Source organism: Notothenia rossii, assembly GCF_949606895.1.
Source record: "Notothenia rossii genome assembly, chromosome: 3".
NCBI classification, from domain to species: Eukaryota; Metazoa; Chordata; class Actinopteri; order Perciformes; family Nototheniidae; genus Notothenia; species Notothenia rossii.
In genome coordinates, this window is record NC_136901.1 from 73,405,476 (window position 1) to 73,429,228 (window position 23,753).

The following is a 23,753-nucleotide window of genomic DNA, read 5'->3' on the forward strand; positions in this document are numbered from 1 at the left end:
AAAGCCCCCAGCCTCACCCTCTCACCAGCAGCGTGTCCGACGCCGGGCCCCTCAGGGGTCAAATGGATTTACACGGCGGTGTGCCGTTCAATCGGCTCAGTACTGAACCCAGAGAGGCTTCCCACCAGCCATTGCTGTTTCTGTGCATGACCACCCACTATCATCATTAGCATCTGACACAGAGAGGGAGAGCACCAGTTGTGTGGATTATCACAGCCGCGCGTGCTATTATCATAACGGTTACGATAGCTACGCCTTCGTTGAATGGATAATCAGCAAGGTATTATGTGCTGGGATAATAGCACCGTGTGAAAACTGGAGATGCACTCCCGGCTAACGTGCCTGCACAACCATACCAATTATTATGAGCAGGGTTCATGCTGCATTTCGTTAAAGCTGTGTTCCGCCGCAGATCTGATTATGATAACAACAGTGTATCTTGTGATGATGATTATTAGGACGATTGGGCGATGATGAGGGTTTCCAGGGCCGAGCTTACCTGTGTGTGTTCAACAGCTGTGTGTGTGTGTGTGTGTGTGTGTGTGTGTGTGTGTGTGTGTGTGTGTGTGTGTGTGTGTGTGTGCGTGTGTGTGTGTGCGTGCGTGCGTGCGTGTGTGTGTGTGTGTGTGTGTGTGTGTGTGTGTGTGTGTGTGTGTGTGTGTGTGTGTGTGTGTGTGTGTGTGTGTGTGTGTCAGCGTGAGAGATAGAGAAAGTGGGCAAATGGTTGTAACACGAAATGAAAATCACTTTATGTGTGAAAGAGACATCATCTGTCACATTTCACGCAAAAGTAGCATTACCGCTTCAATAATACAGTTTGTCCTGATGCTTGAATATTCAGTTAAAGAAACTAGTGAGAAGATTATCTCACTTTGCAAATTGTACAAATCTGTGTTTCTCTGATGACACACTTGCGTCTCTGGGACTCGTAACTAATGTTAGCAGTTGTCATTAGGAGTGACTTTGCACTAATTATCTCGTCGTCTCGCTGGATTCACATCCTGCAGAAACTAAGAAAGCAAAAGGGAGGGATTCAATGCAAGTGCATATTCATTTGAAGTCTTTATCACCTTCAATCTCCATCGAATAGGTGCAGAGATGTTAAATGATGACAGAATCAAGACAGGGAAACAAAAGTGATTTGGAGAGAAATCAAAGACAAGCTATTTTACAATTATATCTGCCGAAACAAGACGTGTGCTCAGCTCTCCGTCTCATTTTCAGAGGGCCGCATTTTTGTTGCCTTATATCCCCCCGACGCTGTGGGCATGTACACATTATTAAGCTGCTCAGGCCTCGCACCAGCACCAGGCCCCCACCGTCCTCCTACCCAGCTCCCCAGAGATAATCAGGGTATTACAAATGAAAAGTCAGGGCCATAAATCAGGAACACCTGCCCCCCACCTCACCATCTCTCCTCACCGCTTCTCTCAGTCTCCCCTCCTGTCTTCATCTAACCTGAACTAACGGTGCTGTGTCTTTCCTGCTCTTGAGAATAAGAGACACAAAGAGAGAATGACAAGATATGGACATGTGAGGCGGGGGGGGGGGGGGGGGGCTGAGTAATCCGGGATTTCCACCAGATGACGTCAGCAGTTGACCAATGTTATCCATCAAACTCACATCTGTGTCGCAAACATTTCTCTGCGTGTGTGTGTGTGTGTGTGTGTGTGTGTGTGTGTGTGTGTGTGTGTGTGTGTGTGTGTGTGTGTGTGTGTGTGTGTGTGTGTGTGTGTGTGTGTGTGTGTGTGTGTGTGTGTGTGTGTGTGTGTCTAAGTCTAAAATGCAATCCTAAATGACTCAGATGCAGCTGGCCTGCTCTGTGCCGAAGTGGACGTGCAGGGCCAGCGAATGGTAGAGAATAACAAAAATAATAAACCAATTCTAGGAATCAAACTTTGATGTTTTCTTCAGAAATCTTTCATTAATGATAAGCGGCGGACAGTATCTACAAATAACTTTTACAGAAGGATTACAGCTTTGATTTACATGCACTTTACTTTCTTTCCATTTGCTGCTACTTTATACTTCTGCTTAAATCAGAGACACATATTGTACTTCAGTTCATCTGTTTAATAACTTAAATTTCTTTGAAAATTCAGATTCAGCTTCAAAATACAAAATATAGTCAACATATAATTTGTTGTTAGAAAAGACAAATTATATTGATCTTTTGTTAAAATTAACAAGACATCCGGCAATATATATAGCAATAACAAATACTCTCCTTTTTTACCATCTGCAATATTAAAGTGATGAACACATTGCTGCATCAGTGACTTTAATGCAATTATATAATATATTATATGTAATATTACATTATATTTTGATGGTTATACTTAAAGCTAAGGGGAGTTTTAGAATCATTTTTTGATAATAGTGTTAAGGTTAGGGATAGGGTTAACCCTAATAAGATATTCTGGATAAATAGAACCGAAACAGACGCTGGGAAATTAGTGAGTCATGCATGATAAAATACTTTTTTTACTCTGTTGTAAGACCTGTTAGATAAAAATGTCTTCTTTCACACAGCACAGCAGACAGGATGTAGGCTGGGTGAAGTGCTCAGACGTCCCTGGCAACAGATGAAAAGTTGCTGCTGTTATGTCAAACAGACGAGGACAGAGGGAGTGACACACAGCCAGATCCAGGTGTCAGATTTTATACAGTGCAGCAGCTCATAGAAAGAGGGAAAAGAGAAAGGAGAGGAGAAGTGAGGGAGGGTGGGAGGGAGGGAGGGATGTCTCTTCCCTCCCCAGCCTGTCAGTCAGTCACAGAGGGGGAGAACGACAGGCCACAATAGGGCCCTTCAGCGCCTGGCTGAAAGTTGTAATTTAGCATGAAGAGCCATCGAGGGGCGAGCCTAAATATAGCTCCACATATACATTGTGTCTTGTAGAGAGAATAGCAATTAACAGCCAATTAAATGAATGACTGGGGTCAGCAGCGGCAGCAAAGTAATGGTGGGTGTGTTGCTGCGCTACCGGATAATCCAAAGAGACAAAGAGAGAGAGGTTTGGGAGCTAGAAGGGGCACATTTCTCCATGTTTTCTCTTTTCTTTTGAGCAAGGCAGCATAATGAGATTTGAAGGGTCCCAATTATCTGTGTCACCTGTGCTTCACATAGGCTACAGAGTGTGGCTGCGATGTAGATCACTCAGACATATAATAACAATACTGTACTGTATGCATCACTCAAGCATTAACGCAAGCATATTATTTTCTTTGAGATAAAAAAAGAACGAGGGAATATCTGTGTTTAAAGAGTGTGTTTGTACAGGGAAACATACTGTATGTAGCACACAGCCATTACGTCATATCACCGTGTGTGTTCCTGTATCTCACTGGTTGCTCCTGTCCACCATTGATTGGCCGGTGGGTGACAGCTCTACTAAGTCACTGCAGTAGCCCAAGCACAACGGAACAAGTCCCCCTCTAATTGCCTTGCCTTTGAAAAGGCAACTTCTCGCTTCAAAAAACAAGGCGAGTCATTAACGCCGTTCTGGCAGCAAACCAAACTCCCCTCCTCACCCCCCTTCTCCCTTCTCTCTCTTTCTGCTGCAGCTGATAACACCTTGTTCAGAGGCAGTGATCAAGGCAGAATCATCTTCTCCTCACTCCCATCTCCTCTACAACTCCACCTGCATAATTGCCGCACCTAACCTTTTCAGTGCTGTCTCCGCTGGGAGTCAGCCAGCCAGCCCAATTGGGCTGCGAGTATTAATAGAATCTCATTTCATGCCTCCATCGAATAAAACAAAGGTTGGGTTTCACCAAGCAAGTTTGATCTTATTAGGCCTACTGCGACTGTTGAGAAGGTAAAGATGCGATGTGAATTCAGTAAGGTGTGTGTGTAGCGGCAGCGCTATATCATGAACCAACAGGATGTTAACAACCCATCAACAAGTTACAAAGTAAACAAAAACATGCATTGTCCATTTACTGTACGACACATTGAAGCGTTGTCTGATCTGAAAATGAAAGGACAGTATTGTTTGTCTTCTCATTCCAAAACCATTAGAAATCACTCTTAATAAATGTGTGTTTTCTGATTTTACAACGCAACTGTTAAAGGTGGGGTAGGTACGTTTGAGAAACCGGCTCGAGTAGTGCGCTAGAATTTGAAAATACCCCTGGGTTTAGGGATAGGTCATGATTGAGTTAAAATGAAGAAATGGCTGGGTTCAGCAGGTTCAGGAGATACCTTCTGTAGTGGTAACTACCACATAGGCTATGCTAACTTTGCTAGATTGTATTTACTGTAGCTGTGGAACAGATGTGTAGTTGAGATCAAAAGGAAGGCTAAGTTTGAGGAAGGGTGTGATACAAGCAAGTAGAGGGAAAGGAAGTAGGAAACATAAAGGTTTGGCTAGGAGGTTTTAAAGAAATGGCTTTGCTGGTTGTTAACTCAGAGTCATGATGGAAAGAGGAGCCAGTGGAGGAAGTCCTTCAATTGCATTGTCACCCCTTATGTCACTGAGGGTATTTATATTTGATGTTGTGTGTGTATTCCTCCTTGTGGTTGTATTAGCAACCCTGGTCTCCACAGCGGTTGAAGGTTAATTCGTACAGTGATTTTATGGTCAAATGGGCCCATGTTGAGGTTCATGACCTTTCAGCGCTGAAGTTAAATTAAACTCATTAGTGGCTAAATACTCGATGAAGCATTCTCCGAGTTAACATATTTTACTTTTTTTTTGTCAGTGCAGCTTCTTCATGTTGACTTCCTTTAATTAAATCCCAAATTAGACCCTGATTGTCCAGTTTGTAATCGTGCCACAGGAAGCTGCACCTGCTCATGAATCATGTATGGCTTGTAAAAGATCATTACATCATAAATTACATTTAAAGGTGAATTGTTGCCCTTAAGGGAGTTTTCATTACGTTTCATGTTTTTTTATTTTAATTGCCTTTTCTGTACACAGTATATCAGTTTACGGTATGTGTAAATCCGCTGCTGCAGTTGTAAACTTCATGTGTCGCCGTGCGCTGTTTGCGATCTCTCTAGAGATGAGCATAAAGTCCTTTATACTCTTTATTCGACTTGGATATTTCACATTTGAATAGCATTGTCCTGTGTTTAGAGATCAACGCAAGCCACACCACAGACAAGCTGATATGAGCTAGTCGCGGATGAGATGCATCTTGGGAAATCTCCTAAATGAATGCCCATTACATAAAGTGGGAAAAATATATTTTACGCTTAGAAGTCCAATTTACTGAGGACGACAGTAAATGACATGACATTGCCATTTCAAATGCTAACGTTTTGTCATTCATCTCTTTTTTTCACCCCCTGTCTTTATCTGCGGCTTTCTCTGTTTCTCGCTCCTCTTTGTACGTCTTAGCCTATAGTCTATGGTCTTAGCTCTGTAACCAAGGCTGTGTCACACACTTTCCAGGCTGTTTTTCTAGCCTTAATAATGCATAGTTGTTGTGGGTGATGTGGCAAAGGTAACTTTGTTCAGGGAATCCCTGGTGTGACACAAATTGATGGAGATCTATGAGAATCCAGCTTGTTATGAGTGAGCCGAGGCCATTTATGAGGGAGGGGGTTTGTGGGGAGGTGCAAGGGGGAAGATAGAAGGCAGGGGAGGGGGGTGCGCAGCAGGTCACCGAAGACCAGCTACCAACTCTCATTTAAAAAACGATCGAGAATGAAAAAGGTTTGCTTTTATCTGGATTGGGGAAAGGACAGAGAAGCGATCATTATACGACATAGGCATAAACCCCCACGTGCACAGACACGCTTTCACACAGTTCAGTGAGTCTGCTAGCCTCAGCTCAAACCTTTGTAAATTAAAAGTCTGACCAGAAAACGCATTTATGTGCAATATGTGCAATAAGGAGGTTTTGTGAGTGGGTGGGCTGCTGTCTTAATTGGGAATTAATGAGGGGGGCAGGGTGAGGTAGAAAGTGAGGGCAGGGAGAGAGGGTACAGTAAGAGAGAGAGAGAGAGAGAGAAGGGGGAGAGGGGGAGGAGGGGATTACCTTGCAACAGTATGGTGAGTGGGAAGGATTCTCTCTGGTGGACTGATGGGACAGGGATCCTTCAGCAAACAGCTGCCCCACCCTTCCCGTCAGCAAACATAGACATACGCACTCTTATCCTCAAGATGATTGAAATAAAAGACAGAAACACATGATCCTCAAGACCTCGAACAGGAGGTCCAGTAAAATGTTGCCTGAATGGGGTTCACTGTTTTGTGGGGAAACCTTCGAGTAATAAAATGGTTTCTCCTCTGAGTCGTGGGGATTTACTGGAGGCACTACTGCAAGTCTTCAGGGACTGCTCCTCTTTCACCAGTAATCTCTCATTTTCATTTGCATCAGAATACATTAATGAGAAATGAGACACTGCCATATACTTCATGGTCCAGGCCTTCAGAGAGTACTAAATATAGTAGGTTTTATCTTTCTTCCTTTCTTTCTATCTGTATTTCTTTCTTTCTTCCTGTCTTCCTGTCTTTCTTTCTTTCTTTCTTTCTTTTCCTTATCCTGTGTTTTCACACCATCCTTGCCGGTTCCTTTCTCTCATCTATATTTATGTACTCCATATTGAAAAGTTCTTTTGCGTTCAGAGCGAAGCTGTGCATGGCTCCTCACTGCAATTACTGATTAATTACAGGGAATTAAAGCAATTGGAACTGCAAAGATATACAATTAAGGAACACACGCTTCATGACGCCACACACAGGCTGTGCAATCACTAGATTGCAATGCAAATACCTCTCTTTTAATCTCTCACACAGTTTTTCTTTCATTTTCTCGTCCCGCTCTCCACACCTACTCCATTAATACACACAAAGCATGGTGGGGGCAGGTTTTCCAGTTCATTAGACAGTATTTAATTTGAAAACACCTCTGTGTTGAGGGAGATGTGAGTCCTCCCTGGGGATGAAAAATGAAGCAGGGGTGGGCGATGAGAAGGGATTCCTCCATCTGTCCCACTAAGTCCCACTAACTGCAGACGGCAGACACCGACAGCAACCACGGAAAAAATAAGTGAAGGTATTTATGATGGTATTAGAGTAGACATTGTTAACATATAACATTGACAAACAGAAATATTTAAAATAAGTACCACAAATACAGACGGACACAGTCAATTTTCCGCACTAGATAATTAATGTATGTATGTTATAGGTCCATCTTTTTTGTATCGTAGACATAACTAATCTTGAAATTTGATATTTAAGGTTTTTGTTTCCACCTCATGAAAAGATCATGAGCACTCACAGGTCTATGTAAATCTAAAGTGAGACTATTTAGCTTCAGCCGAGCAGCAGCGGGCTGTAACAGCCACAAGTGGTTAATAAACGACCCTCGCACATTAACTTCTGTTCAAATCTGAGCGCCATTGGGCAGTATTCTAAAAGAAGCTTTACTTTTACTTTTTTCACATGGCATATGGCTGATCTGATTACTGTGAGCAAATACTCAGGGCCGTCCCTGGCCAACTTGGGGCCCCAAGCGACAGGAGTGAAACAATATTTTTTGGAAACAAAGTACTTTGCAAATATAATTCCTGTTTATTATTATTATCAACACAGTTACTTTTTTATACAGTGAGGTAAATGGTAAATGTGCATGTATGTCGTTCAGTATGCGTTTACAGGTGAATACGTCTGCATTTCCTGCCAAATACTAGCCTCAAAAAGATAATAATAAAATTAATGCAAATAAACTACTTCTACTAATAATAATAATCATAATCAATTCAATAATATAAATACTATATTATTTTATTATAATATAGTTGTAATAGTCAAGACAAAACATGCTTATTACATGCTCAAAAACTGATATTTCTTAAATCTGTGTTCAAATGTATCCCTCTGTCAGCAATGTATCAACAACTACACACACATTTCTATCAGTATTTCTCTGTGTTGTGGTTGACATGATGATGACTGTTAGGAGTTAAGGGGAGAGGCTGAGCATCACCATGAAGCAAATTTACATAAAAATGAATAAAAGGGGAAAAAATGCTCCATGTTTTTTAGGCTGTCAACTTTAACTCTTATGTAAGCCAACTAGACAGACAGTTTATCACTCTTCCTCCTGTACATTAGCAGATAAAAGGGAGGCATAAAATACTTGAATGAATGGTAAATAAAGAATGCTGGAAATAACTGCATCTCCGCGCGGAGAACTGCGCAGAAGCCGAGCTCATAAGCCGAGGACCCCTGCGCGAGGACCCCTGCGCATTGTGAGGCCCCATGCAGCCTGCATGATCGGCCTGTAGGGAGGGACGGCCCTGCAAATACTACACTAACAGCAGCAGTTTACGATTAGCCCTTAACAACAAAAAGGGCTGGTAAATAGTTATTTCGACAGTTGGTATTATTGAAGTTATAAAAAATAACACATTAAAACCAGTGTTACAGTAACGCGTTACTGTAACGCCGTTATTTTGTGGCAGTAACTAGTACTCTAACGCGTTCTTTTTTAAATTCAGTAACTTAGTTACCGTCACTACATGGTGCGTTACTCTGTTATTTTTTTAATATAGTCTCGGCTCCCAGACGTTGGTGAGCGGCGCCAACAGCGAGGCGAACAGAGATGAGAACTGTACTTAAGTACAGTACTTGAGTAAATGTATACTAGAAAATGTAGATACTTCCTGTGTCACATGCGGAGACGCGCTGTGGGCGTGTTTGTGTTTACTAACAAGACTATCATGGCGGCGGCGGAGCTCAAGTCGAGTTTCTCCGCCTGGAGATATTCTTACTATTTCACTTTTGTCGAGCACAAAGAAAAGAACGTTTTAGTTAAATGTAAGTTGTGTCTTGGCGGTTCAAAGATCCTATCTCCTGCCCAAAACAGCAATTCAAATCTGTTGAAACAACATGCTGGGACGAAGCTAGTAGCTAAGACCACAGACCCAGACTCACCCGACGCCACTACAACTCCACCTAAGCAACAGCGGCTGGATTTGAACCGAGGGACTGCTAGCCAGGGAAAAGTTGATAAAACCATTGCAAGGTATGTTGTAGAACACATGCAGGCTATTTCCACTATTTCTATTGCTATTTCTTGATGAACAGATTGTATTATTCTCCAATGCAATAACAGTACTGAAATGAAGGCTATAAGGGCATTAATGGGAGCCTTTTTTTAAAGTAACTAATGCGTTACTGTTCGCCTTTTCGGTGAGTGATCAGTAAAGTAACTGAGTTACTTTTTAAATGAAGTAACTAGTAATGGTAACTAGTTACTGGTTTTCAGTAACTAGCACAACACTGATTAAAAGTAACTTTTCAGTTTTGTTTACTTCACAGCGGTCACCCTTCTGATGTTAGGATATAGAGTCACAGCCACAAATGGTAAATGTTTGCTCAGCTCTAAGACTATGCAGTTGTTGTTTTTGTTTGTGTGTCGTTTGTTATGTATTTCCTGTTTTATTTTGATACTCACCTCCTCTTTTGTAGCAGATCTCGTCACTTCCTGCCTTGTCTATTTTCCCGCCAGTTTTGCCTTCAACGCCCTGATTAGTTTCGCCTGTTCCTCATTTCCCGTTATTTCCCCAATCTTTTCATAGTTTTGCCTTTCAGACATTTCCTTGTGTGTTTCAGTGTTACTTAGACCTTAGCTGCTTTCACAGCAAGTACTTTGCCATACTTAGTGCCCAGCACTTACGCAGCGTCCACACGGCAGCGTGCGTTGAAACTTGCTGGCGGGCGTCTCTGAAACTCGACCAACAACCAATCACATGAATCTCCCGTCCCGGACACAGAAGCACGCGGTTTGATTGGCTAGAGCTTGCACTGGCATATGATTTGATTGGCTGACGCTTCCGCTGAAGCTTCAAAAGTTGAACATTGCTCAATTTTTTAAGCGAGCAAAGCGAAGCAACGGTCCCACAATGCAGTTCGGCAAAGCGTGACGTCAACCCATTCAAAGTGAATGGGCAGAAGCGTTGAAGCTTCAACGCACACTGCCGTGTGGATGGGCCGTTAGTGCCAGCACTTAGTACCCCCCTGGAACTAAGTACAGATCGCGTTCACAACGGAATAAGTTCCCTGAGGGAAGATTACGTAAATTAAGCCGCTGACATCACTTCTTCTTCTTCTGCTTTGGGTTTACTGGCAGGCCACAAACCACTTCATGGCGTATAATGCCAACCGAAGTCCCCGGACGGAAGTCCCCGGGGTTGTGGACTGGCTTCAGTAGAAGCAGCTGGGAGTCCCAGCAGCTTCTACTGAAGCCTTCCGAGTAAATCGCCAGAACGCCGAGACCTGCTCATCACTCCACCGCTCCCATGTTTTTTTTTGTGTTGCCATACAGTAAGTTAGTATCCGTTGGTCCGTTGGTGCGCGGGGCTAATGTTAATAATGCTAATGCCAGCAAATACAATGGCAGCTTCACAAAACTTTTCAGAGTTTTACGGGGCGTGGTTTGCAATTCGCACAGCCAATCGAAATTGGTACTTTTTTCTCCCCAGGAAAGTACCACCTCTCTGGCAGGCACTAAAAATGGGGTTAAAAGTTCTCTGAACTAATTTCTCTTTTTGGTGTGAACGCAACATTGGAGGCACTAACGGAACTAAGCGGGGAAAGTAAGGGTAAAAGTACTCCGGTGTGAACGCGCCTATTGGTTCCTTCCTTGTATTGACACCCTCTTTCTTCCTGTTTGCCAAACCCTTGTCGCAAGTACAACAATTTTCTCCCAGCTCTCTGTTTTTGATTCTTGAATTGAAGTATTTTATCTGTTGTCACCAGACTTACAGTAAAAATAGAAGATTTGCTTCACAAAACTGCTAGTTCAATGTTAGAAGCTAGTTTCATTGAAAGCAGACACCACCTTGTTGTACTAAGAGTTACAGCATTCTCCACCATTTGTTATTTTCTTTCATGACCTGCTGATCTTATCACAATGGTGGATGTTTGTTGAATCATCTTGTTTTTATGCATTTTAGTGCCTGGCAAAAACTGAAATCAAGATTTACATACGGCATTTTATTTTGAACCGTACCAGACCTTGGCATAAAATAAGTATGCTGTGGTTTTACCGGGGGGTTAAGAGGTCAATTGAATGCTGTGTGGTTATGTTTTGCCGTTGTGTCTTTTGTTTTTTCCTTTGAGCAAATTGCCGTTGGGATTTGATATTTCTGTTGTGTTTTCGTCGTTGCTATTCTGTTTTGCCCCCAGGGCTAACATTAAATGTCAACAGCTATATTATCACATTTTTATTTTATTTTATTTTATTAAATTTGATTTGGACAAAACTGAAGTGATTTCCACATATTCTTCATCGTGGGACAGTTTCAGACATGATGTGATTCTTGAGTATAACGTCAAAAGCAGATGGATTCATTTCAGAGCTGTAATTGTACAGTTGTCAAAAAGCGGTAGGTATTGGAATACGGTATCAAATAACGTAAAATAAATATATTCCCTTACAAATCACAAGACCACATGCTATACAAATCAAAAACTCTAATATTAATTGAAATTATTTTATTGCCCTTCATGGGAAATTACCGTATTGCTTCTGCTAAGAAAGAAAAAAACTTGCGACGCACCAGCGGCTGGAACAGCAGCAACAACAGCAACAACAACCATTTAATTCAAAATGAACGGCAGCACTGATCGAGGTTTTCTGTATCTGTTCAAGTCTGTTCACAGTTCCTTTTCCACTAACAAGTCTTTAAACAATGCCAGAGCCCATACTGAGTTCCTGTTTACTTCCTGTCTGCCTACTTCTGTTGATTTATCTGACGTCTAACGCTCTGTATTTTAACCTCTTTTCCTTTCTCTCTCTTTATCCTCCTTAGCAACGGTCATTATTATGCAAATCAGCTGTCTGCTAGAATATTAATAACTTCTGAAATATCCGAATTGACTAATTAGAAACGAGTATTAAACTAAGCCGTTTAATAATCTGATTAAAAAACAGAGATATATTTATTAACTGATTTAATAAATCACTAAAGTGCCATTGTGACTTGGCTGCTTTACTGCAAACTGCCATCTTCTGTGGAGTTTGCATGGGTTTCCTCACGATGCCATTTCCCTCACACACTGCAGGAAATTATTGTTGGCAAGAATCTGAATGTGAATATCACTAAGATCTCTCTTAGTGATATTCACATTCAGATTCTTGCCTAAAATCGTGATTGCCCTGTGACTGACTGGTGATCTTTTAGGAGTCCCTGGTGACTGTGAAAAGGATTGAGTGGGTGGAGACTATACATGAATTCTTGACTTTGGTGGATATGTGGTTGTGCAAAAGCTTCTGAGACAAGTTAGTGTGAATCACAGAGAGTTAGTGCTGTAAAAACTGATTTCCGTCATGTGCTCTGTTGGGATACGACACACGATTTAAAATTTAAGGAACAATGGTGGCAGAAGCACTTGAAATACAGAGTATACAGTAGTAAACACACATTTCATTGAACTTCTACAAACGTAAACTGTTCTGTTATTGTACAGTAAATGAAAACTGACAGCGATAACTTTGACAGCCTAAAGACAAAAAGAGAGATTTGGAGTTTGGAGGCCTCCTTGTCCCCTCTCTCTCGAGTTTCCACAACAATAACGTTCTCTCACACTGAGCAATGCATAATTTGAAAAGCAGAGAGGTTGAAGGGAAAACAATTTGTGTGAACAGGTGAAGGGGAAAAAAACAGTAAAGTAAATAAAACCTGAAGAGGAGAGATTGATAGGTGACAGGATGCTCCTCTTCTCCTCTGCCTGTCTCTCTCTCTCTGGTATTCAGAGTGTGATGCCCTGAAGCCTTGCCCACGGATACACTCTCCTTTTTTCTCCTCACACTCTTTGCCTTTACTTAACAAAAAAAGCACACCATCTTTGTGCCTCGTATGAATTATGAGCTCTGTCTTAGCGTTTCAAAACTTTTGTCATCTAAACTAAGACATTGTATGCATCTACACCTATCAAAACTGTGCATCCAAATAAACCACTTTATGTTATAACAATGATTCAAAACTCAGAGTCTTAGAGCTTACATAAATGCTGAAATATTCATATACATACATATTTTTTCCCTTCATTTTCTTTTTCCATTTTGAAAAAGAAACATTTTTCTGCACTTTGGTATTTTTTATATTTATGAGGAAGGCAGGAAGCATCCCCACAGCAACACAGTGACTCATCCCAGGGTCCTGCTGCAGTGAGGAGACCAACACACACTCACACCTGCTGCAACACACACATACAGACACACACGCAAACACACAGGAGGAACTGCAACATTACTGTATGTTGAAGGGAAGAGGTCAGTATTCTTAGAGAGAGGAAGAGAAACAGTCATCGTTACAGTCAGCAACACAAAATAGGTCAAAATGTTTTCAGTGTGATTCAATGATTTAAAATAAAACTGATTATTGTTGAATTCTCAGTGATTAGTCTAGTGTCCTTAATAAGAGTAATGTGGAGGATTTACAGTCAAATCTATCTGAACAATGTCCAATGGAGTGGATAGGAAAACGACAATCAGCTAACAGAGATCAGCTCAGGTTAGTATGCCACTGGCAGAAAAACAATTAATCTCCCCATGATCCATTCAGTAACAAAAACCAGAGTGTATAGTCATGGTGCTTCAAGCTAAATGCTAACATCCTAACATTAACATTTTTAACTGTTTAGCAGCTATAAAGAACCAACGACAAACCATGACTGCTAGCTATGTAAAAGCTCCATAGTTACCATTCACCACCCAACAATATATGGACCTGAGAGGCAGAGACAATAATAACTAGCCTAACCAGCTATGTTCTTTATTTAAAACACTTTAAATCGATTACAAATACCTGGTAGCAAGTCAGTGTTTACATTTAGTTAAATTAAGTTTGATGATGTAGATCAGGGCTTCTCAAACTCCGGACCGAACTGCAAAAATCAATCCGGACCGAACCCTGTGTCCCATTATAAAAAAATACAAATGATACAAAATAAAAAACGTTCTGATTCTGATGTAAATTAATGTATATTTGTTGTTGTGTCTGACGCGTTGTGAGAATGAACGTGCATATATATTTACTTGTGTGAGCGAGCGTGACACGCATTGCAGACCGCAAGTTAACCGCAAGTTTACCTTGACTTTCTGGCATTGAACCGGACCAGTGACCTTGTATAAAATTCACAAGTGGACCTTTAATAAAAAAGTTTTAGTACCCCTTATGTACGTCATTTAGTTGATCTAGATCAGGGATGGGCAAGTGGCTGCTTTTTTTTACTTGTAGTCCTGATACCGTCCACTAGACTCCTAGTTACGTCGCGATCTGCGTACATGATTTCGTTCTGCAGCCAAATACCGCAAAATAATCTGTGACGCGTTTGTGTGTATTGCGTTTGTTTCCCGGGGAAACACTCGCAAAAAACACCGGCTGTTTTTATGCCTGCTGTGACGTTAAGTTACCACTTGTAATTCTGCCGTTACAAGCTTAAAAGTTGTATTTATCATCTGAATTTGGCGAAACAAGTTTAATATTCTAAAAACCAAGACTTTGTTTATTTGAAATCAGATCAAAACAAACAGTCACAGACCTTGCCATGTTATCTTTACTAAAAGCTTTTCAATCATAATTTCAGCGGGAGGGAGGGGGAGCGGCACTGAGGAACAGCAGAGTGCGGGTTGACAGGTGTCTGTGTTGACATTCCTCTTATTGTGGAATAAGGGGAATGCAGAGACTGGCTACAAGTGTCTTAGGTTCAAGTTAGACAACTAATGTCTGGGTTAGTGTTCATGACTTCATGTTTATGTCATCTTAATGGTTAATCTCAATGCACACACATTTTCCGTGCTTTCCAATAGTTTAAAATAGTTTTATTGCACTGTTAAATAACCTATTCAATGCAAACATGCCACTTTTAAAAAATAAATAACATTTATGTGAACTGATATTTGTTTAGTGAGCTTATTAGAGGATGTTCCCTGAAAGATTGTAAAATGTCAATGAAGATGTCAGACTCAATTTGTCAATAATTACATACAATACATGGTGCGTGCGTGTGCATGAGTGTGTGTGTGTGTGTGTGTGTGTGTGTGTGTGTGTGTGTGTGTGTGTGTGTGTGTGTGTGTGTGTGTGTGTGTGTGTGTGTGTGTGTGTGTGTGTGTGTGTGTGTGTGTGTGTGTGTGTGTGTGTGTGTGTGTGTGTGTGTGTGTGTGTGTGTGTGTGTGTGTGTGTGTGTGTGTGTGTGTGCGCGTGTGTGTGTTCCAAGTGAATCTGCGGCCCCCTGGCGGCCAGTACATAAATGATGTGGCCCCCACCACCATCCAAGTTGCCCATCCCTGATCTAGATCTAGATTATGTAGTCTGTCTGACAGTTGAAGGTTATAAGAAATTAATGTGTGAAGCTAATTTAATTAAACAAATTTAAAATTGACAAGATATTTGACTCTTAACCCCAAATTGAGCGCAACCTCAGGGTGACCCCAGAGGAAAAGTTATTTTACTTTTGGATGCTTTGTCTCGCAACAATAAACGTCCATGCAAAAGGTAATGGCGATCAATCCAAAAGTTGATGAGACACTTCTGTCTGGAACAGAGTGGCAGGACGATAGAGAGGCGTGTGGCGCAGTGGGTTCAAACCCCACTGCAGTCAGCATGTCGTTGTGTCCCTGGGCAAGACACTTCACCCCAAATTGCTCCTGTGGTATTGCCCACAGTATTGAGTATGTAAGTAGCTTTGGATAAAAGCGTCTAACAAGTATCATGTAATGTAAAAATATAATAGAGATAAAAAGAACGCCCTCCATAAAGCTTTGCTAAAAATGCACCAAGAGTGCAGACAGTTTAAGAAAAGCAAACAAACGTATCATACCATCTACACTCTTAGTAAGCCTACATCTGTCACTATGAACAGATTTACATGAAAGTCGTGTTGTCACACGCAGGCCAGCATCAGTGGCTAAACACGCCACAATTGTGCAGCCATGAATATTGTAGGCATGCAGGAAAGAATGACAAGCGGCCATTTTCATTTCCTATTTTCATCTCCCTGTTAATCCTCACTCCTCTCTGCACGCAAGCTGTGGAATACCTTAACAGTACTGTAAATGGAATATAGTTTACCATCACTCTGCCACCCTCTGTCCCCCTCCTCTCCTCCTGTTTAACACATAATGACCGCACAGCCGTATACTCACATAAATGACATCTAATGCATTCAGCTCTGATAATGTGTGCCGTAGCTGGTTGCATTTCCATACTGCTGCTTACTATATCACCGTCACAAGAAGTCATTATGGTAATATGGCACCTGAGGGAAGAGAGACGGGAAGAGGAAAAGAGTTACCAGAGAGATGGAGAGAAAGGAAAAGAGAAGAGGAAGAGGTAGATGTGTGCACAGAGAAGGGTACATCCTGGTGAAAATGTTGTGCAAAGACAAGGTTATGTGATTGTTTTGATGCACACGGCAGAATGAGGGGGGACGTTTTTGTACAGGTAGAAGACAGAATTGATTGTACTGAAACGTATTTCAGTACAATCAGAATTGTACAGAACCAACAGAAATAATATTTGTATATGAAAACGTAATGCTGCTTCCTCTTATTTGAGCATGTTTCTGTTGGATATAAAACTTCAGGAATACATGCCATTACGGTTTTATATTTTATACTACACCTTATGTACATACGACTTGGCGGATATTCCTGGTATTTGTCCCAGTTTGGAAATGACTGCCATATGCTCAGATCTCCACTGGAACCACGGTTGCCTTCACCTTCCACATCATAGCTCCCCTCTAAGCTCTTGGTATTTTTCAAACTTCTGTTGTTCCTTCTTCCTGATGCTGCTGTTGTTTGGGATTGCTAAGTCAATCACCACTGCCTTTTCCTGCTGTTTGTCGACCACTCTTCCAGCCCATACTCATGGATGTTCTACACTGTGCCACTTTGGTTTTAGTGCTCCATGTACGCCTTACCTGCCACCATCTTACACCCTGCTGTTATGTGCTGGACTCTCTCAGGGACCTCTGGACTTAGCCTGTACCTGCAGGGGTCCTGTCTGGTATGATAGACCCCGGCCTCTATTGATCTTGTGTTGCCATGATTAGTGCTATCGTTCAGACCAGCCTTTTCCACCAGCCACTGTTATATCCTTCACTTTGCATGTCATCACTTGTGACCAGCTTCCTGATGTGCTCCTGGATCGTTGTTGTTTCATCCTGGATAGTGTCTCTGACGCTCACTAGTTCCTGACCACCCTCTTTCTGCTTTGTGTGTAGTGTCAGGGTGCTGGACTTGGGTTAAAAGCCTAAATGTATTGTGAGGAGTTTTCTTTTCTTGATATCAGTGGCTTCGGGCATCGGAAACCCAGCTGGTATAATATAAAAAAATGCTCTAGACCAGTCCTAAAACGAATACAAACGCCCTGTTCCTTACTGTCTTTAACAAGAGTAGATTATGTTTGTTTGTTTGTTTTTTTAATTTTTTTTAATTTTAATATATCAAAAACCATCATCCTTTTGAATTGAATACGTGGTATACAAATGTATACTTTTTCTTATATCGTGCAAGACACTTTAATTCCTCACATAGGACATGTTTTTGAATTTCTTTGGACCACTTGCTTGTTGGTAAGCCGTGACAACACAAGAAACTAGAAAACAAAGTTCACTTTTAAACTATCCTTAAGGTTCTGAAGGTTTTTATTTTTCAATTGTGATGTGTGCTTTTCCCATGAAGGGCAGTAGTTTTACTTTATCACCTACGTCACAACATAACTCCACATGCCGGTAACTCGCACATGATCCTTCGCTCTTTTCTTAATAGCTCTTTCCGTTCACCACTATCACAGTCTCACCTTTTCTCTCTCACTCTGTTCCTGTTTATATCTCTCCTCCATCCCTCTCTCTCAGCCAATAACACACAGTGACAGCTTATGTAACATGCCAAGTTCCAAACTGAACTCAACTCTCCTTGATCTGCAGCCTTTTTCCTCTTCTAAATGACTCACTTCTGTTATAACACTTCAGCCCGAGTGAGAGACACAGCGGTGAGGGAGGGGGTCGGGGAGGGAGGGAGGGAGGGGGGGTGATAGACAGAGACATGACATGAGAGGAGAGGAAACGCAGGTTTAATTATTCATACCTACTGCAGCAAAAAGAGAGCAAGTGAGGGAGTGAGAAACCCCACGAGAGAAATAGAAAGAGATAGAAAGACTGACCCAAGTGCAGAGGTATTCCTCGGGCAGAAGTGCACTCTGGGAGTCAAAGCTGTGGCACCCCAGGGCCAGGGGTGTGAGGGAAACTCCGCCATTAGCTTCCAGAAGACTTCAGAGAGGAGCGTAGAGGGAGGGAAGGAGAAGAGAGAGATATTCATGAGTTCTATGAAAACTAGCCCATTAGTTTTATTCTGCTTCCTTAACGCACTTTTTCTGTTATCCATGTTGAATTCGCTTCTCACTGTCCCTAGAGTCTACCACACCCTATGAACATGAATAATGCGCAGGAAGTTTTTATCAGTCTGTCTGTGTGCAAATGTGTGTGTACTATGTTCTTTTGTACAGGGATGACCGTGAACCAGACGACCCAACTCCTCGTCGTCCCACTGTGGAGATGTTTCATCCCAGAGTTGGCTTACCGCTGCGGGGGTGAGTCCTGAGACGGCACAGGGCCTCCCCGTTCGAAGCTGGTTCTCCCGTGAGACAGGCTCCCCTTTCATCTCCCCATCTCCTAAGGGTGCCCAACAACAAACCACCAATGGAAGAAGCAGGGAAGGAAACATAGAGGAAGAAAAGTTTTGGCCAGAGGGAGGTGACTACAAAGTTTGTGTATTCCTAGCAAGGGGTCAACCTGTTTTGTTTATCTTAGTTTGGCTGGTGCGTTCGAGAACTGGGTGTCAACATAACCTTTTTTTCCCTCTCTTCCTAGAGGTTATGGATTTGAAACAGAGGAGTTTTTACATGCACGTCAAAGCACAATTATTTCATCTGTGATCCTTTCGCTGCAAGCAACAGCGACTGCCTGCACGAGAGGATGTTGTAACTGTAGCTTTTTTAATATTTCAGAAGAAGAAGAAGAAGAAGCACGTGGGCCTGTACAGTGGTGGCCCAGCTGATAAGCAACGATGTCTCTTTGCTGATGGTGGGAGTAAGGGAGAATGGGAATGGGAGGGAGGGAGTTTTTACAGAGATGAGTTGTGGCAGATGTTGGACAATGACGGGATCACAAGAGAGATTTGAACATTGCACTTCAAAAAACCCTTTCCCTTTCTATTCTTTGTGAGCCCTGCCTCATCCACCGCTGAGTCTCTCTTCCTCTCCCTTTTTCTTCTCTTAATTGTTGCTCGCCAAATCCCTTGTTCTTTCTTCTCATCCCCCCTGTGTTCTCCGTGTCTGCCTCCTCGGCTCCCTCTGTCCCCGTCTGTCTCCTTTCTTTCATTTTAATGTCCTCCTCTTGAAAACTCCGTCCCCCCTCCTCGTCTTCTCTGTTCTAACTTCCACTGTGGCCTCTCTCATCTCCTTCATCCTTCCCTCCTTGGCTCTGCGTTCCTCTGCGATGAGACGTGGATTTTTTGAGGAGGCAGCGAGCCGTCACGGGCGCAGTGACTAACCCTCGATAAAATCAATGTTTAATTCAGATGACTCCAGGCCATTGACAGAAAAAGAGGAAGCCTTTCATCTATAAAGGGACTGAGAAAAAGAGGGGGATTGAGAGAGATGGAGGGAGAGGACTGACAGGATTAATGAAATTGTCATCAGTTGTATCTTTAGCAATAAGAAGGAACCATTTGCCCTGTGTTGCCGCCTCTCGATAACCTGCATGTGTGTGAGAGCGAGTATGTAAATAATTTTTCCTTTCACCTGCTGTTCAATCTGTATCCATCTGTATTAACCCACGCTCACATTTTTTCTACTTTTCTCAAGTCACACATTTGCCTTTTTACAGTACTGATGAAATGTTGCTGCGACATAACAAACGTGAAAAATGACAGTAGTAATAAAGCGGCAAAGCTTGTCCAGCCTATATGTCAAATACAGACCATCTTAAATTCGGTGAGCCATTTGCTTAAGGTCACAGACAAGCACACATGCACGAATACGCACACACATGGACACAGAGTTACACACTACGTGCAAAAATGCCTGCAAGTGCATGTGTGCGTGAAGCATCACGTGTATGTGAACATCAACCCTGCTGGCTCTGTGTTCAAATGTCAGACCTTTAACCTTTTGAATTTGACCTGAGGTGGCTGCCAGGCATATCAGTCCACGACCAGCACGTGCAGGAGACAAGAAATAGACCTTTAACATAAAATGTGTTATTAAATTCCAACACTCAATGCTTCTATCTGCAGAAGAACAGATTGAAGTGTCATGCAGAGAGAGGAGAGAGTCTGTTCCCGTACAGGTGGTGAACAGAAGGGGAAGGCTGAGGGGAGGACCGGGTGGAGAGAGGGAGGTGAGGAGAGGGGAGGAGGGCTGTTACTCCCATTACATAATGAATGAGGTGAGAAGCCACATATTTGCTGTGCAGGCTTAATTTATTATACTCTGCTGTATGCTGGAGACCCTGAACCCTGCACCTTTTTATGCACACAAACGTGTCTTACTATACTTGCGGGGGACATTGTAAGTCTGTAAAAAGGTTAACCTACTGATAACTCATAACCGTAACCCTTAACACTTTAAAATATGGTTTACCTTGTGGATTTTTCAGATTTTTGTATTTCAAAATCAGGATAAATAGATAACATCACCTGTTCCCAAGAGCAGTCTAAAGCACTACAAACACTTATTCCTGACTATTCATTAAACTCCTCAACACTTGCATGTAAGCTAACATTCATGTAGGCCATATGTGTTTTGCAATAGTCAGTTGGTGTGTCTTTGCACAGAAGCAATATGTTGTAAACATCTTTATGTCTTTTCTTTTAGCATTACAGTTTTTCTCAATTGCTAAACCCACTATTTAGAATCAAAATTCATTTCTTCAAAACAAGAACATAGCCATCTAAACAGAAACACACTTGCCATAACTCTGAATATCTTTTGCAAAATGCACGTACATGACCAAAACTGAAAATACTGGTCACAAAAAAGAATAAGTCGATCGAAACAGAACAAATTGTCCTCTAATGAGACACATGTGTTTTCATAACTGAAACTCCGGTCACCATAATAACACATTCTACGATAACAATATACATTTCTTGTAAAGTGCTCTAAGGCACTCAAAACTAAAAATACCCCTTCCAAAACCAGATACCTTCTCCAAAAACAAACATTTGTCAGCTCATTAGAAGACTATTTGAACAGTCATTACTAAGTGGCACACTAAATACTGACTACAATCATCAATTCACAAACCTCAAGCTATCGATATTGGAAACTGAACGGAAAACTGACAAGTTGGGAGAAACAAACTTACATATAGGAAAAACAGTATGTTACTGTAACTATGTCATTGTTTTTATTGTCTCATTTTCAGAAGAGCACCGTAACAGAAACAAAAGATGAATAGCAATACACTGGAAAAAACATAACATGGGTAAATGATGTAAATCAGCAGTAAGGCAGAGAATGAGATCTATATAGCTTTACTGATCTGCTCTTTGCCGTCTGTCTTGCCACATAGCCTCATCTACGTCACAGCGTATGTCTTCAATTGCAAGGCAGCGTGGGAAATATCTCCTTGCGTGTCGACACCACCCTTGACAGGATTCCGCAGAGATGTCCCGACAGCCAGCATTCATTGCGTCCAAAAGGGGCATTCTGTCATGAGGATGATGGTCATAAACCTTCCATCTCCAGGCAAAGAAGAACTCCTCAATGGGGTTTAGAAATGGGGAGTATGGAGGGAGGAACTCCATTGCCATGTGTGGATGAACCTGAAACCATGCCCTCACGTCACGAGAGTGGTGGAATGCCACATTGTCCCATATGACCACGTGAATCGACCTCACTTGATCCCTCTCTTCTGGTGGCACAAGTCGGTCATACAGGACATCCAGGGAGGCAAGGACACGTTGCGTGTTATATGCTCCCATTACAGGGATGTGAGCATTATTACTGTAAGGTATACAGTACATTCCATGCAGTTACCTTTTTCAATGGGGTGATTGACTGATAACAAGTGTTAATATTTTGCACATCAAGTGTCAATTAGTGTAGCTATGGTCTAAGTTTATGAGGAAGTGTTATCCACTGTGAGAAGATTATTTTGTTTTGTAGACATGAGTTACACAAAAGATTTTTGATGTTTGTGTAGAGAATTGTAACTTCAGTTAGAGAATTGTGTGATCTGTTTTGCAAAATACTGCTTAGCATCTGCATTTTGTGTGATATCAATGATAAATGGTATACTGTTGTAGAGAAATGGTTTTCTGTTTCGATGGCTGTGCTGTTGGTTTGATGAAAGGAATTTTGATTCTAAATAGTGGGTTTAGCGATTGAGAAAAACTGTAAGTATTATTTAGTATGTATGATTTATATCCTCTCTGGATCTGCAGGAAGGAATCCAGAACAAATTTCCCTACAAAGAATATTGTATTGTATCACACCAAGTACATGTAGCAACATGAGGCTGAATGAACTTTGAACACGGACAAAAATGTATTTGGGTTTAGGCATGTAAACTTCTACATTATTTGTACGAAACTACTAGATTAGAACAGAATGCATGAGTTTGTGCCTGCTGTGTGTGTGTGTGTGTGTGTGTGTGTGTGTGTGTGTGTGTGTGTGTGTGTGTGTGTGTGTGTGTGTGTGTGTGTGTGTGTGTGTGTGTGTGTGTGTGTGTGTGTGTGTGTGTGTGTGTGTGTGTGTGTGTGTGTGTGTGTGTGTGTGTGTGTGTGTTCATGCTCATGCAGTTGTGTCAGTGATGAGCTAACAGGCAGCTCAAAGAATGACAGGTGACCACACTACAAAGATAGAAATGTCAAAGCTAAACCGGGTGATTGGGGGGAGGGGGGGAGGCAGGGAGCCTGGAGTGATGAGTACATCGCCGCAGCCCCTGTCACTTCCTATTAGTACCCAATACACAGAAACAGACTGACTGTGATTATAATTCATTCATTAGGGCTTGTCTGTGTGAGTGTGTGTGGGATATCGCATGTATGTATCAGCATGTATTTATGTGTGTGCATGAACATATATATGTGTGTGTAAAAAATGACAGCTGATAGGATCTGTAATGGCATGCTGCGGGTTAAACCAATGGGATGCTGCTCCACACACTGTGACACCATCACCCCGCTATACGTTCTGTCATGTCCACTCATTAATCAGGATTAATGTCTGGCCAGTTCTATAGCATCTACTGAGCATTTACCAAAAAGAGCATTGAGGTGTGTTGGCGGTGCATTCATCCTGCTGACGTGTCCTTGAACAAAACACTAAATACAGAGCCAGAGAGCCACCAGCAACACCTCTGCTCCCAAACTGACCCTCTGCACACGTTTAACCTGTGAAAATATTGTCCGAAACTTTTTTTCTAACTTGCTACGCTTCAGGTACCTCTTGGCGATAATGTGTATCCATAGATTTGTTGTTTGTTGTTTTTGCCGTGGTGGCTGGAGAGTTGCCTTTGTTTTGCTATTTTATTGTAGTTGTTCTGCCATAGGAGACATTGGAAATAATTGTCAAGGGACTGCATTGTTTTTTTAACTCTGCAGGCCAAGAAAGACCCCAACATTTAGATAAAGAATACAAAAGAAATAAGATTTTAGCACCCCAGCAATTTAGATGAATACTTACATGCACATTTGGGTCAGACAGCTAAATCTCCCTTCCAGAAATACTCAAAGTGAATACTCAAATGTAAAAAATTAGAACAAATACA

At 41.9% G+C, this 23,753-nt stretch overlaps 1 protein-coding gene and 1 long non-coding RNA gene across 2 annotated transcripts in view; both read left to right on the top strand.

Moving 5' to 3' along the window:
• The window catches only part of LOC307033021 (uncharacterized protein), a gene marked incomplete at both ends in the record, with an annotated part of 86,231 nt that overhangs the window by 42,389 nt on the left and 20,089 nt on the right, over window positions 1-23,753 (top strand). The gene's annotated exons all lie outside the window — the stretch shown is intronic.
• LOC307033361 lies at window positions 8,637-19,931 on the top strand. Its single transcript, XR_013806483.1, has 3 exons — window positions 8,637-8,988; window positions 18,482-18,728; window positions 18,983-19,931. It is a non-coding gene; the product is annotated as an uncharacterized lncRNA (long non-coding RNA).